Source organism: Anser anser (assembly GCF_964211835.1).
Source record: "Anser anser genome assembly, chromosome: 1".
Taxonomy (NCBI): domain Eukaryota; kingdom Metazoa; phylum Chordata; class Aves; order Anseriformes; family Anatidae; genus Anser; species Anser anser.
In genome coordinates this window covers 24,245,696-24,266,020 of record NC_139720.1, presented here as the reverse complement: position 1 = coordinate 24,266,020, position 20,325 = coordinate 24,245,696, and the positions used below count along the sequence as shown (strand labels likewise).

General features: G+C 39.9%; 1 long non-coding RNA gene across 1 annotated transcript; it reads right to left on the bottom strand.

The window, feature by feature from the left end:
• Positions 1-4,442: 4,442 nt before the first annotated feature.
• On the bottom strand, positions 4,443-8,881 carry LOC310892208. The gene is made up of 3 exons (XR_014577947.1): positions 8,854-8,881; positions 6,883-6,956; positions 4,443-5,184 (listed from the first exon to the last, which is right to left on the bottom strand). It is a non-coding gene; the product is annotated as an uncharacterized lncRNA (long non-coding RNA).
• Between the last annotated feature and the right edge of the window lie 11,444 nt (positions 8,882-20,325).

Here is a 20,325-nt window from a genome sequence, read left to right as displayed (position 1 = left end):
CAATTCATTTGCTTCTTAACTGCTCTCACAGAAAGATCAGAAATTTGTATCGCGCTGTCCACAACGGTTCCCAAGTCCATTTTCTGAATGGTTACAGTTAATTTAGAAGCAAGTAGAGTGGCCGAAGGGTTCAAATTGCTCCTTCCACTGCTCGTTAACCTCGTATTTCTCAGCTCTTTAAAAAGCTTAATCCTTTTACCATTAATTAGATTGCATGAACATAAGAATAGAGAAAATGTATGTAGTCGTATCATTTTAAGAAAGAAGGCATTGAAAACTCAATTTTAAATGGATCCCCTACCAAATCAGAATGAAATCCTACTACTTACTGTGTGAAAGCCAATTACTTTTGTTCACCAGCCTTTAGAAAATCTTTGATTACCAAAAAAAAAAAAAAAGTGTGTGTGGGGAATTTTCAGGTTAACTTCAAGAGGCTATTTGTATAGCCCTTCTAATATAATGGAAAAGGTTAATAAAGAATGACAGTCAATATATAATGCCTAATTATAAATATTCCTAAAGTAATATATGTAATTCAGGTCATATTCCCTGTCTCTGTTTCCCTGACGTCAACCTGCTTTCAAAATTCTGTTGCTTTTTCCTGATTAACATTCCCAGTTCTGATCCCCTTCACCATTAAAATTCCTGCCCAAGGCAACTTATTCTCTCACCCTAAAATTCACATCAGCATGACCAAAAGGGTGCTCCAAAATTCAGCTCTGTCTCCAGGCTCCGTAGTCACATTATTCCTAAATTACTATCTTTCCTCTTAGTATATAAAACTGAACCTTCACTTTGAAGCCCTACATGAATTTTGTCCCCAGAGAGCACAGTTCTCCCTTTTGCCTTTACTGCTCTGGATACTCTTCCAAATCACTGAAGCTGCACAGACAAAAGCAAAGCAGAGCCTGAGCCCCAGAAGCATTACCACCAAGCAACGCAGCTGGAAGGATCACAGTGTGATGCCCAGTTAACGGGTTGCCTTTCCTGGGGTGGCCATTAGAAAAATCACGTTTCATTGTAAAGGAAAATTTGATGTAGAAGTTCCTGAGATGCTGCTATTTTGAAAAATTAATTTCACTACGATAAGATGTTGTATAAATAAGTAGTTAGCTGTGTGAACTTTCCATGCTTAATTTTTATCCATTTGATCAATGGACCGAATTCTTCCAGACTACATTAGGCTTAACTTCCTAGAAATGAAGAGGCAGTCGTATCATTGTAAGGCATGTGAGGAGCAGCTGAGGTCCCTGGGTTTGTTCATCCCAGAGCAGAGCAGGCTGAGGGGAGGCCTCATGGCGGCCTGCAGCTCCCTCACGAGGGGAGCGGAGGGGCAGGCGCTGAGCTCTGCTCTCTGGGGACAGCGACAGGACCCGAGGGGACGGCATGGAGCTGGGACAGGGGAGGGTCAGGCTGGGGGTTAGGGAAAGGTTCTGCACCCAGAGGGTGGTCGGGCACTTGGACAGGCTGCCCAGGGCAGCGGTCACAGCACCAAGCCTGACGAAGTTCAAGAAGCATTTGGACAACGCTCTCAGACACACGGTCTGGTTTCTGGGTGGTCCTGTGTGGAGCCAGGAGTTGGTCTCGGTGATCCATCCCTATGTGTCCCTTCCAGCTCAGGATATTCTATGACCACAGGATTATGGTATCATAGGATCATATCATTATTAGCTCAGTAGACTTTTTTTAATGTAATATATATATATATATAAAATACATAAAGAAAATTCTGTGCTGCCAGGCATAACAAGTGGCTTGTCAACATTTCAGAAGTCTTAGCTATTTACAGAGAAAAAGAAGAGTTAGCGTAATCTTTAATGTAAGAGTGCTAGGAAACAGTGAATATATATATATATATGTATATATATATATATATTTAAAAGTCTCTTTGTATTTGTTAATGTAAAAGTCTCTTGATCCGTGTGGTATTCTTTACATATCATCTGTCAGATTCTTAGCTGCTAGAAATGCATTTTATAGCAGGTCTGTTGTTTATCACCATAGTTGAAGGAAGGCAATATTTTATTATCATTACCGCTCTTCTGATGTATCTGTTGAAATTATGAGCTAAGCACTAGCTGTAAGCCACGAAGGGAAGTCTAGAGTCTTCACAGCTGCTGTTCTGAAGTTGGTGAAACATCTGGAGATAGTGTGTCCAGTCACATCCCTTCATGTAATTTACTCACTTTTCAACTACTGTGAGTATGATTCTGGAAAATAAGAGTTGATCAGAGGGGTGACTGATGTATTAAAAATACTTATACAAAGATCTAGCAGAAAAAAGCTCTTGTAAGTCCATTTTTTAAGTCCATTACAATCAATTAGACAAATTCTGTCGGCTGAATTGCTAACTGTCCTTTGGATTTGTTGTTTAGATAGACGAATAGGCATCGCAAGCTCTGTGGGTCAGCATTGCTAAAACACTCCAAGGAAAAAAAAATATGGCAAGTTATGAAAATGTGGACCTAGAAACATCAACATGTAACTGGTGTTGTAAGTAAATACGTGGTTCCCATTGCAGCAGCTGCAGGATGACATTAGCCCACTGCCGGGGTGTCGCAGGAATTCTCTGTGGGGTGCTGGGCTGGTTTCTGGGAATTCACATGTTTCCCCCAGAACATTTTCAGAAGTCAGGATAGCCTGGGGTGAGGATTAGCTTTTGAGATTAGCCTTCTGAAGCATGTCAGCAAGCAAGAGGGCTTTGAAGGCCAAGAAGAAGTCAACAAAGCTCAATTCTGCAGTGAGAACGCTACTGTGGGCATATACTCACTGTCCTGCAGGGAAGGCTCAGATGTCCATATCGTGTGAAGGCTGGAGCAATTCGGCAATTGAGTGCTTTTGCTTTCGGCAAGACACTCAACTCATTATACTCCTGGAAGGACTAGGAGCAAGCCTTCCCTGGGAAACCTCCCAGGTTTTGTTTTCCTAAATTTTTCTGTGCTCACATAGGCGTTTCCCCAAGTGAGGATGATAGAGATCGTAAACCTCCCCACAGACCTATTCCTAAAGTAAACAAATAAAGAAGAACAATATTGTCAAACAGGCATCTAGGAATTGGACAGTTGGTACTGGAATTAACTCGCAGCCATCTGGCTTTGAAATTGGCTGGCAGCTCAGCTCGAAAAGAAACAAACAATTCTGGGTATTTCCCCCCCACCTTTTATTTTTCATTTGTAGGCACACACACACACACACACAAAAAAAAAATTATTTTGAATAAACCTGTCTCACACAGTATCTGCAAGGAAGTACACAAACACAGAGGACTAAATTCAGACTAAAATGCCTCCTGTTTTACTTGTGATTTCTTGTAATAACTATTATTTATGACTTAAACAAACCTGTTTGTAATGCATATTAGTGACTTTCTCTCAGGCCTTCACTGTCCCTCTTCACCCAGGGAAAATGGATGAAAATCTTTGTGAGACTCTTCTCCTTTAGAGGAAAATGCCCGACTCTTCTGCATGAAGTGAGCAGCCATGCAGAAGGGATTAGTTAGGCAGTCCTGGACAACACAGCCGTAATCCTGCTCATCCCAAAGTCACTGGAGTCTCTTGATCTGTGTTACTCATTATCCAGACACTGCCAGCACGTGTAGTGCCAGCCTGTGTTCTCCTTATGCCTCCTGAGAGAAGGAAGCAGCGTGATATTTCCTTGAACATGTCCGCGCCATGGTGTGAGCGGGTGGTGGTTGGCCTGGGTTGCAGATGCCCATCAGGCTGGCTCCCAAGTGGTCTTCCAGCACCGTCTTCTGTCAAACAAGAGCTTTTTCATCTGCTTTTCCTGTGAAGGGGAAATTCCTGAGGAAGGGAGATGGAGACAGAGATGCCTCTCTCTTCTCTCTGGTAATCAATAGAGTGTGTGGGAATGGCACAAAGCAGTGCCAGGGGAGGCTCAGACTGGATACTGGGAAAAAAGTCTTCACCTTGAGGGTGGTCAAGCACTGGAACAGGCTTCCTAGGGAGATGGTTGATGCCCCATGCCTGTCAGTGTTCAAGATCCATTTGGACAATGCCCTCAATAATATGTTTTAAATTTTGGTTAGCCCTGAAGAGGTCAGGCAGTTGGATTTGGTGATCTTTGTAGGTCTCTTCCAACAGAACTGTTCTATTCTATTCCATTCCATTCTATTTTCCTCTGTCTGCTTGGTGTGAGGGATTAATGTTTGATAAATCCTCAAACTTAGACCTTTTTATGCACTTTTTCAGGCCAAATACTAACCTTCACAGAATGCTCTACAGACATCAGGCCTTATTCAGATACTAAAGAAGGCAAAATCTTTTTTTGACTTGACTGGTTGAAGGTTGGGCTCCTTGCTTCAGTTAGAAGTTTCTCAGATGGACTGGGGAAATGATAACGCCTTCAGTGCAGCGTGTGGTAATTTCTCTTTGTTTGTGTGTGGCGTTTTTTCAGTGACACTGCTTATTTTTTTCATTCAACCTGCACATCACTTAGATTGCTTGAAGCCATTAGACTTGATGATTTCTTTGCAAAATGAAGTGGAAAAACAGATTCAGTCAAGGCCAGCATCTGAAGGAACCCATTGTTTGCAGTAGTTCAATTTAATTTGAAACATATCACATCAGTTTCTATTGTTAAGTTTAGTATTTCAGCACTATGGAACCTGATGAGATTAAATTGCATTTTCACTGCAAAATCAGATTTAGCTGTTTGAGTGATGAACTGGTGAGGGATTGTATTTCATTATGCATATTGCAAAGAAAAGAGCATGCCTCGCCACATAATAGTAGCTTACACACAGTTAGGGTTGTGGGTTTTTTTTTGTTCTTTGTTTTTTTTCAGTCCTTTTAGTTTAACGTATGTTTAGGTATGAATGGTTTTTACATCAAAAAATGCCAGTATCTCTAAGTTTTAAGCTCCCTAACTTTGGGTACTGTTACAGTTGGCAGTGAACTTGAATTTACAAAGTGATTACTATGCTCCTTTAAAGTGTTATGTTGTTCTTCTCATAACCTTGGATTTTCCAACACTCTGTAGCTGAACATTGTTGTTTGTTTAAGTGCAGCGTGATTAGTTGTCCTTGAAAATATAATCTGTGACAGTCTGAGTGTGCAGCAGAATGCCAGGAGCTGAAGTATGCAGGAACATCCTCTACGCCGATCAGGTGTACTTACGCACTCTACAGCCAGTATATCATGTCGCGCCTTGATTTGGGAAAATATTCTTACAAAAGACAACACAGATACATGCAGTCAAAACACACAAGCCTTACAGAGGTGTGTAAGTTTAAGTCTTAGCATTAAAACATCTTTAAGTGTGGATATTTTCCTGAATTGTAGCCTTAGATTTATTACCACTGAAGTCTAGCAGTTGAAACACCATCAGACAGCTGGATTTGGGAGGCCTATTAATCCCTTTAACAATTTGAGACTGACCAATAATAAGGTTTACAAACTCTTTGAAGCATCCCACGTCTTATGTTTCGGTAAAACTGTGGAATGCTCAGAGTTTCCAGCACAGGCGTGCTTTCAGTTATGAAGCAGGAATGTATTTATTTACATGCAATTAAAAATCAACATTTTGCACATTTGAATGCAGAAGGCACTTTTCTATAGGTAAAACTTCTGAGAGGTTGATAAGCTATTTGCTCTACACAGGAAACCAGAATTTTAATTATTTTATTTTTTATGTAATTACATGAGCCACAAAATCTATTCAAATATCAACAACATGGTTCTTCTGTGATATTGCTGCCTTTTTATTTCTAAGGAATTAAAGAAGTTCAGTGCAGCCTGGAAGAATTCAGTCTTTGATCCGATAGGTAAAAATTAAGCATGGAAAGCTCTTGCAGTGTACAATTGCTCAAACTAGCAGTTCCTTTTTCTGTTCCTGCTTGAAACTTGTGGGAGGATTTCTTTTTTTAAAATGTTATAATTGCCAAAAAGTGTTTAAAGATTTAAGATGAGGATTAGAAAGTTTCCCCAGAGAATGAAATCAGTTGCTACAGATCTAGGGCCTTTTGCCTTAGACTATTAGCAGGTTTGTAAAATACAGTGCTGTTAAGCAGACTGAGAAATGTACAGCTTGAAAGCCTGTTTGAGAGCACCGTGAAGTCTAACAACTATGTGCACCCTCAAGCCAGCTAGTTTTGTCTGACTGATTCCTCCTTTCTTTCCCATAGCTGCAGCTCTGAGTCTCTGCACTCTCATAACTCACACCTTGCACAGTTATTTATGTCCATTGCAACGTACCACGGGCAGAAGGAGAAATTAATGGACCACTTTGGTTTAACCACATCAGCATCATTTTGCATGGCTTGTGTCACCACAGAAACAGAAAAGTACTAGCAGGACAAGATGCCTGGTGTAACCTGCTTTCTGCACAGTCCAGTCCTTACCTAAAGTATCTGCTTGATCAGCCCCTAAGTCCTGTACCTGCAGCTGCCGTTCCCTTCATCACCAGAGCTTACAGGTTGTTGTGTTCCATAGTATTGCCACCCAAAATGAACAATGGCAGTATGCCTTTCTCTGAAATCTCTCAGCCAGGATGTTGTATGAAATAATAATTTGTCACTGTATTTCCTAGGAAGTCCTAGGTACTATTTTATTTCAGGAAAGCAAGGGCTTCTCAAGCCTTGTTTTTTCACAGCAGGAACAGCTTTACTGGCTGCCTCTGATTCCAGAGATGAAACAATTTACATCTCTGGTGGTTTCTGTGTTTGTCGCACTATTTGCACACAGCTCTCCGTCAGTTTGTGCACTATGGCTCTTAGTTAGCTAAGCAGTCAAGAGAGGACTTTTACACAGGATTGTTGAAAAAAAAAACCAGATATGGTTATTATTAAGCAATTACAGGCCTGGATGTCTCAGCCAATTATCATGATCACAACCCTGTTCTGCCTATTGTATGCAACCATCCTACCTCAAGCTGTGATCTTGTCAGAGCCCATAAGCAAAACAGAGCAGGGCTGGTGAGGCAGCAAGATGGATTTTTCTCTGGAAATAAGGCAGACAAATAAAATGAATTGGTAATTTGCAAGGTAGCATCTCATATGCTCATCACTGCCAGCTTACAGAATTTTATCCTGATTCTTGTGGTAATGGCATTTGTCTTGACTCCTGATTTTCCAGGGTAATGAGGAAAAAATAACTTGTAATTTATTTGAGATTGATAAAGGAGATTTGAAAGATACCCCAGCTGTAGGCATTAGATAGTAAACAACCCCTTTATACATTACTTTTTAAAATACTGTCACATTCTTGATGGCTGACTCATGAGCTTTGAACAGCTGGGCAAAAAAAGAAGCACTTTACCCTTCTGGTAAGACATCAGCCACTGTTCTCACATCATTGTGCTGTTTGCATTTCTGACTTTCTTAGACTCCTCACCTGTACCAGGCATGAAACATTGTGACCATCAGAAAGACCTTGGGTGACAACCTCTCCTGTGCCAAGGAAGTCAAAGGCTATATTTTTCTACCACATCAAGCCAGAATAAGCCTTTTCTACCATAGAAAAAGCTATCCTGGCCTCTGTTTCCTATGCTTGCTGCTTCTTATTCCCACATTGTTACTTCCCCTGTGCTATTTCAACCTCCTGTGAGCTCTACATCAAAACCTTATGATGTGAAGGAGACTAACCCTGTCCCCCCCCCCCCCCCCCCAATTTATAATAAAAATATTAGACAGATAATCTGGTTTTAACACAGCTTGATGGCCCCAGAAAACTTATGGACTTTGTAAACCACTCTCACAGTCTTCTTAAACAAGAAGAATAACCTCTTATCTTTACAGCAAAGATGATATATAACAGAATTGCAATGAAAAAAAATGTCAGCAGTAACTGGATATTCCTTTGAACACCCCGGAGTGGCCTATCATCTAACTGGGTCTGACATGTGGGATCAGAGACCGGAAAGCAGGCTGCTCTGCATAAATGTGTGTGCCCCAGCCCCAGCTGGGAGGCAGCGTGAGCCTGGTTTGCCCACGCCGGACCTGATGGGCCTGCTGAGAAGTGCTTTGTTCCCAGGCAAAGTGCTGGAAGCATTCTATCAATTTTATTGAATTGATTTTTAAAGGTCTTCAAGCCATAATTTCTTTCTCTGTGCTGCAAGGCAATTCATTCTGCGGTTAATTGTGGACATAGCTGAATAGTTTACATTAGGACTATAGTAATAGTAGGGCAGAGATTTGTTAAAGGATAATGTAGCTACTAGAAATTGAAGGTGCCTCATTGTAAACACTGGAGGCGTAAAAGTCCCCAGGCAAAAGATTTGATGAACCAGACAAATCCTTTGTCACATAACAGTCTGCAGCATTCTTTCATGTAGCAGAAAAAGATACTTTGGAAGTCTGAATAAAGATAAGATAACAAGTCCTTAGCCACTGGTTTGGCTTTTCCATACCAGATTAAAAGGCTGCAATGCTAGAATTAATTTTGTGTTTGGCATATGGCAGAATCTCCCTTTGCCAAATGTAAACACATCAAGCTCTCTGTGAAGACTCCCTCACAGCTTTGGCATAAAAGGAAAGCCCAGCCTGGGTTGGAGGTGAGGGATTTTTGCATACAGTGAGAAAAGCTTTCCAGGAAAGGCTATTTTCTTCCCCTCCCCTTATTCAATCTGAATTACATTAGGTGTTCTCCAACCCTTGGACAGTCAAACCCTATAAAGAAAAGAAAGATGTCAAGCACAGGCTTGACTTAAACAGCTGCAATGTTTTAAGAAGTTACTAACCCATAATCGTTTCTTACAGCCTGTCTTCTGGGGATACTTGCTTCCCAAGCTCTTCTGGTGAACAGATGGGATCACACAAGCATTCTCTTTGGAGCAGCTAAGGAGGTGAGCCGAGTTAATTTGGCTGATACTGCCTGAATTAGATGACAAACAATTCACCTTTCATTCAACGAGAGCTGGAAAATCCGTGAGCTCCAGCTGGCACATCCGCACAAGTCTGCAGCTCCAGCTAGCTCTGCAGGTCAGGGCAGCTCCAGGCCTTAAAATGCAGTCCACGCACTCACCCCAGGGCATTACCAAGCAGAGCTAAATCCTGATCTTGTTAATCAGAGATCATTATCTTGGTTCAAACACTGCACAGAGAAAGGTCATCATTTAACTGATGACATTTTTGTCCTTTGGGTCCATCCTTTGAGTTCCCCATTTTCCTGCATACAATTACTTTTCATATATATAATTGGGTTTGAACCTCTCTCTGAATGACAGAGTATATTGCCTTCCACTTAGACCATCAGTCATATTAAAATTAACTCATCTGAAAAACATTGACACTTACATGAAAAATGTGTTTTTAATAAACTGTCAATGCTGACTGCAGCTTGGTTTTAACTCAGACTCTATAATGAATTAAAGCATTTAGCTAATGAGAGCATATCCAAGACAGCTACCAGAACAGTAAATATGGTGTAGAATTACTTAAACCATTCAAAGCCACACTTTGTTACAAATCATTATTCTGCTTGGATTTTATACCAGCTTGCACCTGAGTGCCCTGACCTGTACTTATTACCTCTCCATACCTACAGCCTACGTGCCTGAGTACATACTTTTTATGCATAATGAAAAAGTTACCTTTAAGTAGCCTTGTGAAAAATAAGGGCTGCAAAATTCCAAAGGAAAAGAATAAAACACATTTCTTTAATCTGAAATGATAGTAAGCCTAGCTTTCGTTTTCTTCCTGTTCATACTGATGATGAAAGAAACTTCAGCTGGGACTCAGGACATTTTACTAGACAAGCAAAAGCATTTCTGTTTGCAGCTGTGCTAAGAAAAACAGTGCCATCTAGTAGCCTGCAAGGAAGGGATTGCTAGTGCAGTTGTGTGACTTGCCTACATGTGGGCTGGTTTCCCAAAGGGTCAGTCCCTTTTTGTTGTTGTCATTTGGTTTTCTCTTCAACTGCTGCTTTATCAGCAGTAATGAGGTTGATTCAGACAAACTTTCCAAAGGAAACACAGCTGAAAAACTATTTGCAGAGTTTTAAATAGGTGATGATGGTTTTCATCAAGCATTATCATGGACCTGCCAGCCTGGTAAGACAAAGTAGAGTTGATTCTATGAGCTTGTATAAAATACCATTTTTTCTTCCTGAACTTATTGGTTAGACTATATTCCTTTGGTTAGCAGAGAACAGCTCCACACAAATAAGTGTTTTGTCCCAATGTACAAATGAAGTCTCCATTACTTAGAAAAGACTTAAGACTATGGCTGTTCTCTTCCTGTGCCATGTAACTGCTTTGCAGTTTCATTTGCTTACTCTGCCTTGTAGATTTTGCTCCTCTACCTTGTAGATTAATTTAAGACAGTGTTAAATTTGATGAATATTTTAATGGACATTTCCAGCATATGTTTTATAGAGTACTACATGAATCAAAACTGGTAACTCTAAAAACTCAGAGTAGAAGTATCTGTGAAAGAGTGCAAAAGCTGGAATCACTCATGTTGACAGATCCTGAGTGCAGATAATATTTTTTATTTTTACAAGGTGAAATACATCATAACAAGACCATAACTGTAATTTTTGGTGAGGAAGGGTTCCTGTGGTTAGGTGACAACACTTAATTTTTCCTCAGTTAAATATTTACTTGGTAGGAAATAAATGCGTTTTGCATATTGTAAAGCCATATTTAGACCAGAATTAAGTTATGTAGATTAAAACAAAACCTACAATGCACAAACTGATTCCTGCTCTCCTTTGATCTAAGTTCAGAGATTCTGCTGTGACCATTCCATTCAGCAACAATGGAATTAGGATACAAATCTTGAAACATTTATTATCACTCGCATCACCATGGTGCCCAGGAGCGCTGTGCCCTGGTTCAGAGCCCAAACAATCCCAACAAGCAGAGCACCTTCAAGTCAGAGGTCCATCAGGAGCTTGGTGCAAGGGTTGAGGGACACAACCCAAAGATGCCTCAATGAAAATTTTAGCAAGTGTACAGAGAAAGCTGGTGTTATGGGGAAATCAAAGCTGAGTGAACTCCCGACATTGAATGAGAGATGCAGGTGGAATAGGCAGACGCTGAGAGGAGTTTAAGAGATACGGTGTGTAGCTGGAGAGAAGCAAAAGGAGAGTACATGGAGAAACAGAGAGGAAACAATACTGCCAGAGTCACAAGCCCGAAAGGTGCTCTTTGAAGTAGAGTTCTAGTAGATACAATTGGTCAACAAGACACGTAAAAATCAGAGAAAAACACGTCAGAGCAGTCAAATACTGAGATCATAGAAATGTGGCCAAACATTTAGCTGCAGGGTAGTAAGTAAGACCATAACTTAGAAATATTACTTAGAAAAACAGTTGGTGTTACGGAGGTCTAGCCAAAGGTGTCGGCTGTGCTATGGGCTTGAGTGGCAGGCAGGATGGAGGCAGCTTCCACAGTGATGACAAAAGGTGGAAGAGAGATAAACATAATCAGGACCACGTATTACATTAGCAAATGAAAGGGCTGACAAAGAGGGAGAGGACTGAGAGTTGATGAGAAATCATCAAGACTCACGGATTTAAAGTCATAGAGGTTGAGCGTAAGCTGGTGAGTCCAAGACTGGCAGCCACACTGAGAAGATGCAGGAGATGGAGGAGAATGCAGTAACGAGGTCAGAGAAGAGCAGTGCTTTGTGAAAATGAAGACATCTCTGTGGCCCTCATGGCAGCTGGGAAAATTGTAATCAAAACTGTGGGCTGGATGAGGAGCTGAGGGTAAAGTAATGAGCAGCAGAGGAGTAAAATGAGAGGTAAAAATAAATAAATTAATTAAAAATAACAAGCTGTAATCACTGAGAGTGAATTGGTGAGATTTTTAAAGGCAGTGCAAAACAATACCGAGACTGTGTTAAGTTCCTGAAGTTCAGCAAGTGGTATAGACGGGTTCTTAATTAGAACTTTAATGAACTATCTGACGATCTATGGTATTCTTTCTAATGGACTGGAAGGCACGATGGGAAGGTCTCCAAGTACTTGCTAACAGCTGACAGACAGGCAGGCAGAGCACTTAGCTGCAGCAAGTGGGAGGCCCTGCAAGCATGGTGTCATGCAGTTGAGGCCTCTCCGACACGTCTGCTCAGGTAAGGATGCTACAGCAGAAATAATTAGAATTTTAAAAGAAGCTTCTACTTAAGCTACAGAGACTGAAGCATTCTCCGTATGTATGTGAAGCTTCTCTGCAAAGGGCTCTGATACAGAAGCAAATAGACTTGCAGCCCTGCACCCTGTGCAAGGCTGGTGGGTGTACAGCTGCCATTGACTTCAAGGGGGCTTTCTTGGCCAAAGACCTCTGTGGGCTGTGAAAATGCAAATTCACAAAAAACACATTTTTTTTTTCTGCATGTCTCCAGAAGGAGAGCGTTTCTTTAAAATTAAGTGGAAAGGGTAAAAAAAAAAAAAAAAATCAGAAAAAAAATCTACCTTAGTCTCTGTAAAAAAAAAAAAAAAAAAAACACATGATAACTATGTCTCTCCTATGCATGACAGGGATAATAATAATAGTAATAATAAAGTTTAGGTAGATGAATCATATGAATATATCTCTCCAGCTATGTATAATATATGAATCTTGAGATTATGCAGCTCTATGCTTACAAGGGACCAACTCATCAGTTAGTGCAATTATATTAACATCTATCAAGCAATGTGTAATTATATAAACAGTGTGTGTACTTAGTGTTTTGCTGCTTATTTTGAGGTGGGAATCTATTCTTCATAGCAAAGACTCCCATTTCATTCAGGAAAGCAAGTAAAGAATGGCACTGGAATGGTTTCTTAGTGCAAACTGCCTATGCATATTCTCCATTCATAAAATACTTCTGCAGCACCAACTCTTTAACTCAGTGGTGTGTGCTCTGTAATCCATTATATTGTGCAATCTCAAAGTATATTTGTTTTCTAGCGACTGTAGTTTGCACAATTATTCTAAGCCATAACAACACAGATATGTTACATTCGTAATTTTGTTTTGCATTTAGACAGAAGTTCATTTATTTTACTGTGGGGTGTCTTACACTGAGTGAGAAACTATTTTTCCTGGTATGTTTTCTTTGCAGATATTGGAAGTGTTTCTCACAAACATTTAGTAGCAACTAATCATTAAAAAAAATATCTTGGTGCTGAGAAGGGACGAGTTTCAAAATCCAGGAGTCATGGAAGATCTGAGTCTTAGCAGCTGCAAACTGTAAGGCAGATGCCCTCTGTCCTAGCACCTACACCTACTGTGGACACCTGCAGACTTTACACCAGAGCAAACCTGATCATCATCACTATTCTGCGCCCCCTGGTTCTCTCTGAAAGGAAAGAGAGCAGCCAGGTAGGGTCCTCCAATGCATCTCTGGAGTTTAAGTAGAAGCTTCTTTTAAAATTCTAATTATTTCTGATGTAGCATCTTTACTTGAGCAGAAATGTGTAACAGGGTGTCTGGCCCACAGCAGAGGCTTGTTCAGCAAGAGTTTGCATTGGTCAATAACCTGTCAACATAACTTCATGTTACAGACCTGTGGCCTTACGTCTAATTAGGTAATTCTTGTTCTGCTCTGTAAAACCAAGTGGTCTGCTGGTCTTTCTTTATATTCTGTATTGCTTACTTTCCTTGCTTCCTTACTATTTCTGGTTGTGATCTTATAGGATTTATTGCATTCAAAGAGAAAACTTTCTGGACCATAGAGATGATACTATAGAAAATGTGTTAAAAATTTCATCAGTGGTGTTCTCATCCATATTCTATAGTGAACTAGTGCCCTGGCATTGGCTTGCCTCCTGGAAACCTTGCCTGTTCAACTACAGATTAAGTTAAAGGTTTACTACTTGCAAGAACAGAACTGCACAAACATTCCCTGATTTAGTCTGAACGAATGTGTATGTCTTTGATTTCAGATACGCAGACTTAAAGGTGGAGGCTGATCTTGTGGTGAGAAATGGGAGTGAGGCAGGCATGGTTTCATTTCCTGCCTGCACCACAGGCTTTCAATGTAACCTAAGGTAAGCTACTAAACACTTTATTCGTTATTACATACTCTGAAAAAAATGAGATAATAATGTTTTATTTCACTTTGTATGCCCTTATCGTTGCCTATGAAAATAACATGCTTTCTGGCTTAACGTGGTTGGGGATGCATTTGTATAGTAAACAAACAAGTACAGGAGTACAGAACTCACTTTCCAAGACTTTATACCTGTGCACATTCAGGACTTGCTCATAAATGTAAATTGGCCTTGAATGTGAGCGCTTGCACAAATCTGTCTGCCTATTCATCTGGTTGCAGGTGTGTTCAGGTCAGGGTAGTGATCTGGAGTTGCTGCTAACTGGAATTCATGAATAACAAAGTGGTTTTCAGGACCTAAGAGTTCAATCAGAATTAAGCTAGCATTTTCTTTATTTCATGTTCATTATCAACTAATGAGGAGGGTTCGTTTCATCATATACCTCTATGACTTAGGTTATTTGCCTGAAAAATGAGATTTGATTAGAATCCTTAAACTAGTTCTTCCAGATACCTAGTACATGACAGGTGAGGAGCCAGTAACTTCAGAAATCAAGAGGTTATTCTTCTCTCAGCTTCCATGGAAACTCTAGAGTAATTAATAACATTTTGATGTAACTAACAACCAACTGGGAATTCTAAACTGGTATTTTCATGACAAACTGTAACTGCTGTGAACGGCCACACTGCACCTTATGATTTTGCTCAGGCAATTTCCTTACAGCATTAGTATGTTAAGAGTCGTTCAGGCAGAGTAAAATGTTTATGGCCAATTTTGATGCACAGTTCATAAAAGTGATTACTATGGATTAATGAATAGACAGACATACATTTGGATCCAGGCCTGATAATATGACTGAGCTGAGGATTGGAGTTATTTATACTTCATTGCTAAAAACATCTGAAGGAAGAAAAATTATCACGTAACCTGACTAGCCTAAATTTGAATAAATATATGTATATATCTCCCCCAAAATCTGCCTGTAGTCTCAGTGGCTATGACCTTGCTCTTTATGTGCTTTAATCCCCATAGTTGTTCATTTGTACAGAAACCAAAGCTGTATTCTGATTCAGACCTTGATGCAGACAGACGGATTGATCTCTGACACAAAGGTGTTGCCAACAGCAAAAAATGGCATCTATCTGTTAGCTGTGTCACTGCCTTGTGACTAATAATGGGGGAGAAGCAGGGCTGTGTAACCCCACCGCCCTGTTAATACTGTCGTTTTATTTTGGGATGAAAGGCACTAGATGGATCTGATCATTAAGGCAATGAAAAATTTTCCTACAGTTAGGACTGGAGAAATATTAGTCCTTAAAAAAAATAATATTTTATTACTTTTTGATGCATGAACCTGATATCCATATCAGGTGGCATATTGTAAAAATAAAAAATGTCTAAATATCTCAGCACGTGAGTCTAATAAATTAAATCAATAGCTGATGGTGTTCTGCATATCTTGTCCTTGATTTACCTATTGAATTTTTATAATTTGATTTGCTTTGATTTTAAGGCTTTGTTGTTTCTCTCAAGTCAGAGCCTTGACTTGTCTCCCTCGATCCATATCAAACAATAATTATGAAATTATATGACTATTAGAACACAAAATTTGCAAAACATAAAAATGAAACAACAAAGATTCCCAAACAGTTCTGTTTACCAAAAATATATATATATAAAAAAACCTATTTCTATACAAGTGTATTTTTTCTTGAAAGTTTGTTATGTGGGCTTGATAAGGACTCCTTACTGTGTTAGAAAATAAAATAAAATAAAATCTTTCATTTCTGTAGAAAGTGTGAGACTTCCTGGACTATTCCTCCTAACTCTCTATCTCCACAACTCCACCTAAGTCCGCTTCACCATTTGGAGTCTGCCCATTTTGAAGTTACTGATGATAGCTATACACTGACTGAGGAATCGGCACTATATTATCAGAAGTGCTATTTAGGTTTGCTTTGATGTCCTTTCTGGCAGCCTTACCATCTGCAGGCGTATAAAAGTGACACCTGTTCAATGAATTCAGAATAAGGACAGTTTATGGAGGTATCCGCACAGAACATTACAGAAGCTATCTGGTAGCCTGGAACGTTAAAAAGAATATCAAGAGATAAAATACTGATCTTATTCAAAACTCCTGCACTGAAAACTGGACAATAATATTCAGGGTTTAGGAAAGAGAATGATTTTTATATTTTTTAGATGGAGAGTTCAAGGATAGGTACATGTCAGTAAAAATGCTAAATGTCTGTAACGACTCTACTGAAATCAGAGGTGTTTCTTTGAGTTTACAATGATGGAAGTGAGTTTAGAAATTAGTTTTCAGTCTCTAAAGTGGTTAAGCTATCCAGGGAATGGATGCCTCTACCCTTCTCCTTCACCAGAAGGCTTTCTATGTAGTTCATGTTTAATTTCTTAATGCATCATGCGCTTCCTGGAGAGACTGAGCTTTGTCTTCTGCTCTCTGTTGATTCACTTTGCTGGAAATTAATGTTTACCCTTTATTTGCCCATTAATCTAGTGTTGTAGGACAAATCTATTTTATATATTTGAGACAGTATGTCTGTGTGTGCTCACATATCAAAACAATAGTATAATTCTATAAAGAGCAACAACACACTCTTCTGAGACTGGCTGGGTTGCTTTTTCTCCTTTAGTTTTTATTACTTTTTAATGCACTGACACCCCATGTTACAAGTTTTCATTGCGTGAAGGCCTTTGCTGCAGAGACTCATTACATATAGACAGGCACAGGTCTCCATTTATTGTGGCGATGCAGGTCAAATGAATTAATAAGTAAAGTGTTTCATAATAGAGTTTATGTTAAGCAGGACAAACTCTGTGTTGAATGAGTTTTGTTATGCTGAAGCCTTGTAAATGTTATTACATAAATATAGCCTTTAATCACTTAACTGACTAATAACACTAATATTTTGTTTTTATGCAGTAGTTCAATTAAATGGAATAAAACTGCAGTCAAAGGAATATTTTAATTCATTTTCTGTGACTTTTTGCCTTTCCTTTCTTTATCAGTTAGTAAGCAGTACAAAAAATTCTGTATTGCAGTACTTGAAAGGCACAGAGCCCAGACAACATGAATTGTTCAGGGATCTTCTTCAGCTCTGCCAGAGCCCTCATGATTCTCACTATTCCTGTTTTCATTCATGTCAGCCTTGAAATGTTTATTTTCCAGCTTAGGAGTAGGGTATGGATGTAAGCGGTTTGCTTTCTAAGATGCTGCCCCCCATGGTGTTGGCCGCTCTGGAGCACTTTGTCTGTAGGCATGGCAATAAAAAATATAGGGCACGATACATTTCACACTCATTCTAGTGTAAAACGCAGCCAAAGTAAATGGAGTTAGACTGAAATAAGACTTAGACCAGTTTCAGACTCCAGTTACAGGGGTGGGATTGGACTGTGGTTCTTCATTTTCTCACAGGGAAGGGTGGAAAATGAGAACGTTAGCCAGTCTTTCCCCTTCTGCAAAGAGTGTATTTAACCACTGGGGTTAAATAATTCTCATTCGGGAATATTGGCAGGGCAGAAGAGGATCTGGCAGTTATACTTGGCTGCAGGCTGACTCTCAGGCAGTGACCACAGCACCATTGAGTAACTCAGGTTGGCAGGGACTTGTGAGGTCATCTTGTCCTGTTATACAGCTGCCGAGGAGGGAAACTCATTTGGATTGTAATGATGTAGTACCTGCTCTTGTCACAAGTTAATTACCCCCCCCCCCAGTAATAATAATAATAATAAATATTTAAGAATTATTATTTAAACTGAAAACTTGGTTTATTTCTTACATTTTGGTCCAAAACGTTAATCATTTGTAAGTAGGATTTCTCTGAAAGTTCTGTACATGTCTAAAATATAAAAATATAGAATCATAGAATCACAGAATGGTTTGGGTTGGAAGGGACCTTAAAGACCACCCAGTTCCAACCCCCTGCCATGGGCAGGGACACCTCCCGCTACACCAGGTTGCTCAAAGCCCCATCCAGCCTGGCCTTGAACACCTCCAGAGATGGGGCACCCACAGCTTCTCTCGGAAGCCTGTTCCAGTGCCTCACCACCCTCTGAGTGAAGAATTTCTTCCTTACTTCTAATCTAAATCTACCCTCTTTTAGATTTAGAGAGAAATCATGATGACCAGTTAGTGGGAGCAAATACAAACAGGAGCAAATTCAAACATTTAATTATTTAAATTTCTATAGCGCTACTTGTGATACCACTGTCCATAAAACAAAGATATCCCTAAAGATTTCTCCTGCTTAAAGTTATGCACATGTAATTACCGTATTATGAAACATAATTATTGTACCCTCAGGGCTTTTCTATAGTTTTTACAAGCAACCTGACAAGGGATTGATCAAGTGCAGGAAACACTCCAACAAAACAATTTATGTTAATTTTATCTCACAATATCAATTTAAATAAATACAAAACTATTGAAGTATCATTGTAATACTGTAAATGCCTGAACCTCTTATAACAAATTATTTTACAAAATGGTCCTTATGACTACATGTAGTGACAATCAAATTTATTCCTCTCTGGGAAAATGGTCCTCTATGATGAAGAAATCTAACTTTTCATGAAGCTATCTAGTACGGTAACAAAAACCAGATGTTGTTGCTTGGAAGTCATTGTTTCAAAGCTCATCCTTTTAATACATAAAGTTAGAAATATTTATTCTCATGCATATGTCTTAGGTTGTCTACACTAAATGTCCTCTGCCATTTCACCTCTCACCAGGGACCAAGAGGTGTCTCTGCACCACTTGACAGGGGGAATTGTCTGTACTACCTTAATGTCATCAGCAGTCTTTGTAACTTCACTATTTATCTCCTTGTATCATTATCATTGAGTCACATATTGTTCATATTTTTTAAAAAAAAAAAAGTGTTTAGGAAGGTACAGCAAGTACATATTTAAGGACCTGTGTAGGAGGGAAAAAGAACCACGGCGAACATCTGCAAAAGTTGTGTTTGTGCTGGTGGTTTTGGGGAACTGGAAAGCTCCTCTCTCTCTTGTTCCCTTCCCCTGTCTCAGTGTGAGGCCATAGTAGGTCACCTGGGCTGAGCTGTCTTTGTACAAAGGAGCCTTGGTGTGAATCCAGAACTAGAAATGAGGGACATGTGCATACAGGTGTGGTTCTTGGCTGCAACTAGACATAACTGCCCATGCTATGAGAATCTGCATGAAATCTTGGAGAGGAATATTCCTTGAGCCGCTTATGGTCCTTGTGCTTCTGCAATGAGTGCTGAGTTTCCACAAGCAGATGCTGCACCCTAAGAGCCAGCTCTTCCTCTTGAGTTCCTCAGCCATTGAGACCACAGTAGATGTAAGGAAGGGACTTTATTACCTCCAGTAGCCTCAAGAATTGGTGAGCAGATGCATCAGAAAGAACAGTCAGGCATTGGAACGGATTGCCCAGGGAGGTGGTAGAGTCACTGTCCCTGGGGATCTTTAAGGAAAGGTTGGACGTGGTGCTTAGGGACATGGTTTAGTGGGTGACATTGGTAGTAGGGGGATGGTTGGACCAGATGATCTTGGAGGTCTTTTCGAACCCTAATGATTGTATGATTCTATGATATCTCTGATGTGATGCAAGAACAAGAATTCACAGAGTGTCTTCACATGGGTATTGATATTGGAGATGAAGACAGGAAGAGAAGAGGGGTGTGCACAGGCTGTACTAGGCACTTCAGCTGATGTAGTGGACTGCACTTGGCAGCCAGAAGCCATGCATAGATAAGATGGAGAGAACCATCCAACACCATCCTATTTCTCTCTGCCCCACAGAACTCCCACAGATGGGGCATTATGGTTTGTTCATGAGAGGCTCCCTACCATGTTTCATTAAAAATCTATTCTGCTGCATAGACAAATGAGCAAAGCACATACTTTATATTGAGTTCCTTTGTCTATGCCAACTCCCCAACTTCTGTTGTCAGTGGCATAGACAGTGTGTGTTAATTCAGAGTATGTCTTAATAATTATGTCCTTTTGGCAGGCCAACGTGCCATCTTCTCAGAACCACACCACTCACCTTCAAATACTGGCCAAATTACTCAGGGCTGAGCCACCGTCCCTGTCCTGCTGAAAAGATTACTTCATCTTCTAAGTGTGTCATGCAAGCTGCTTTAACTATGAGCTAATTTAAATTTCTTATGGTTTGGCTAAGATTAGCTCATAGAGTGACATTTAAATTTCATTTGCTCGCAGTAATTTTGTTGTGCAGAATGTTGCAGATAACAGAGAAACGGCAGATTATGTAAATAGTCATTTATAAACACAGTGGCTTTTTTCAATCCATTGTTCTGAACATCCTACCCAAATTGCCTTGTGCATGTTCCTCATTTTAAATATGTGTCTGTGATCA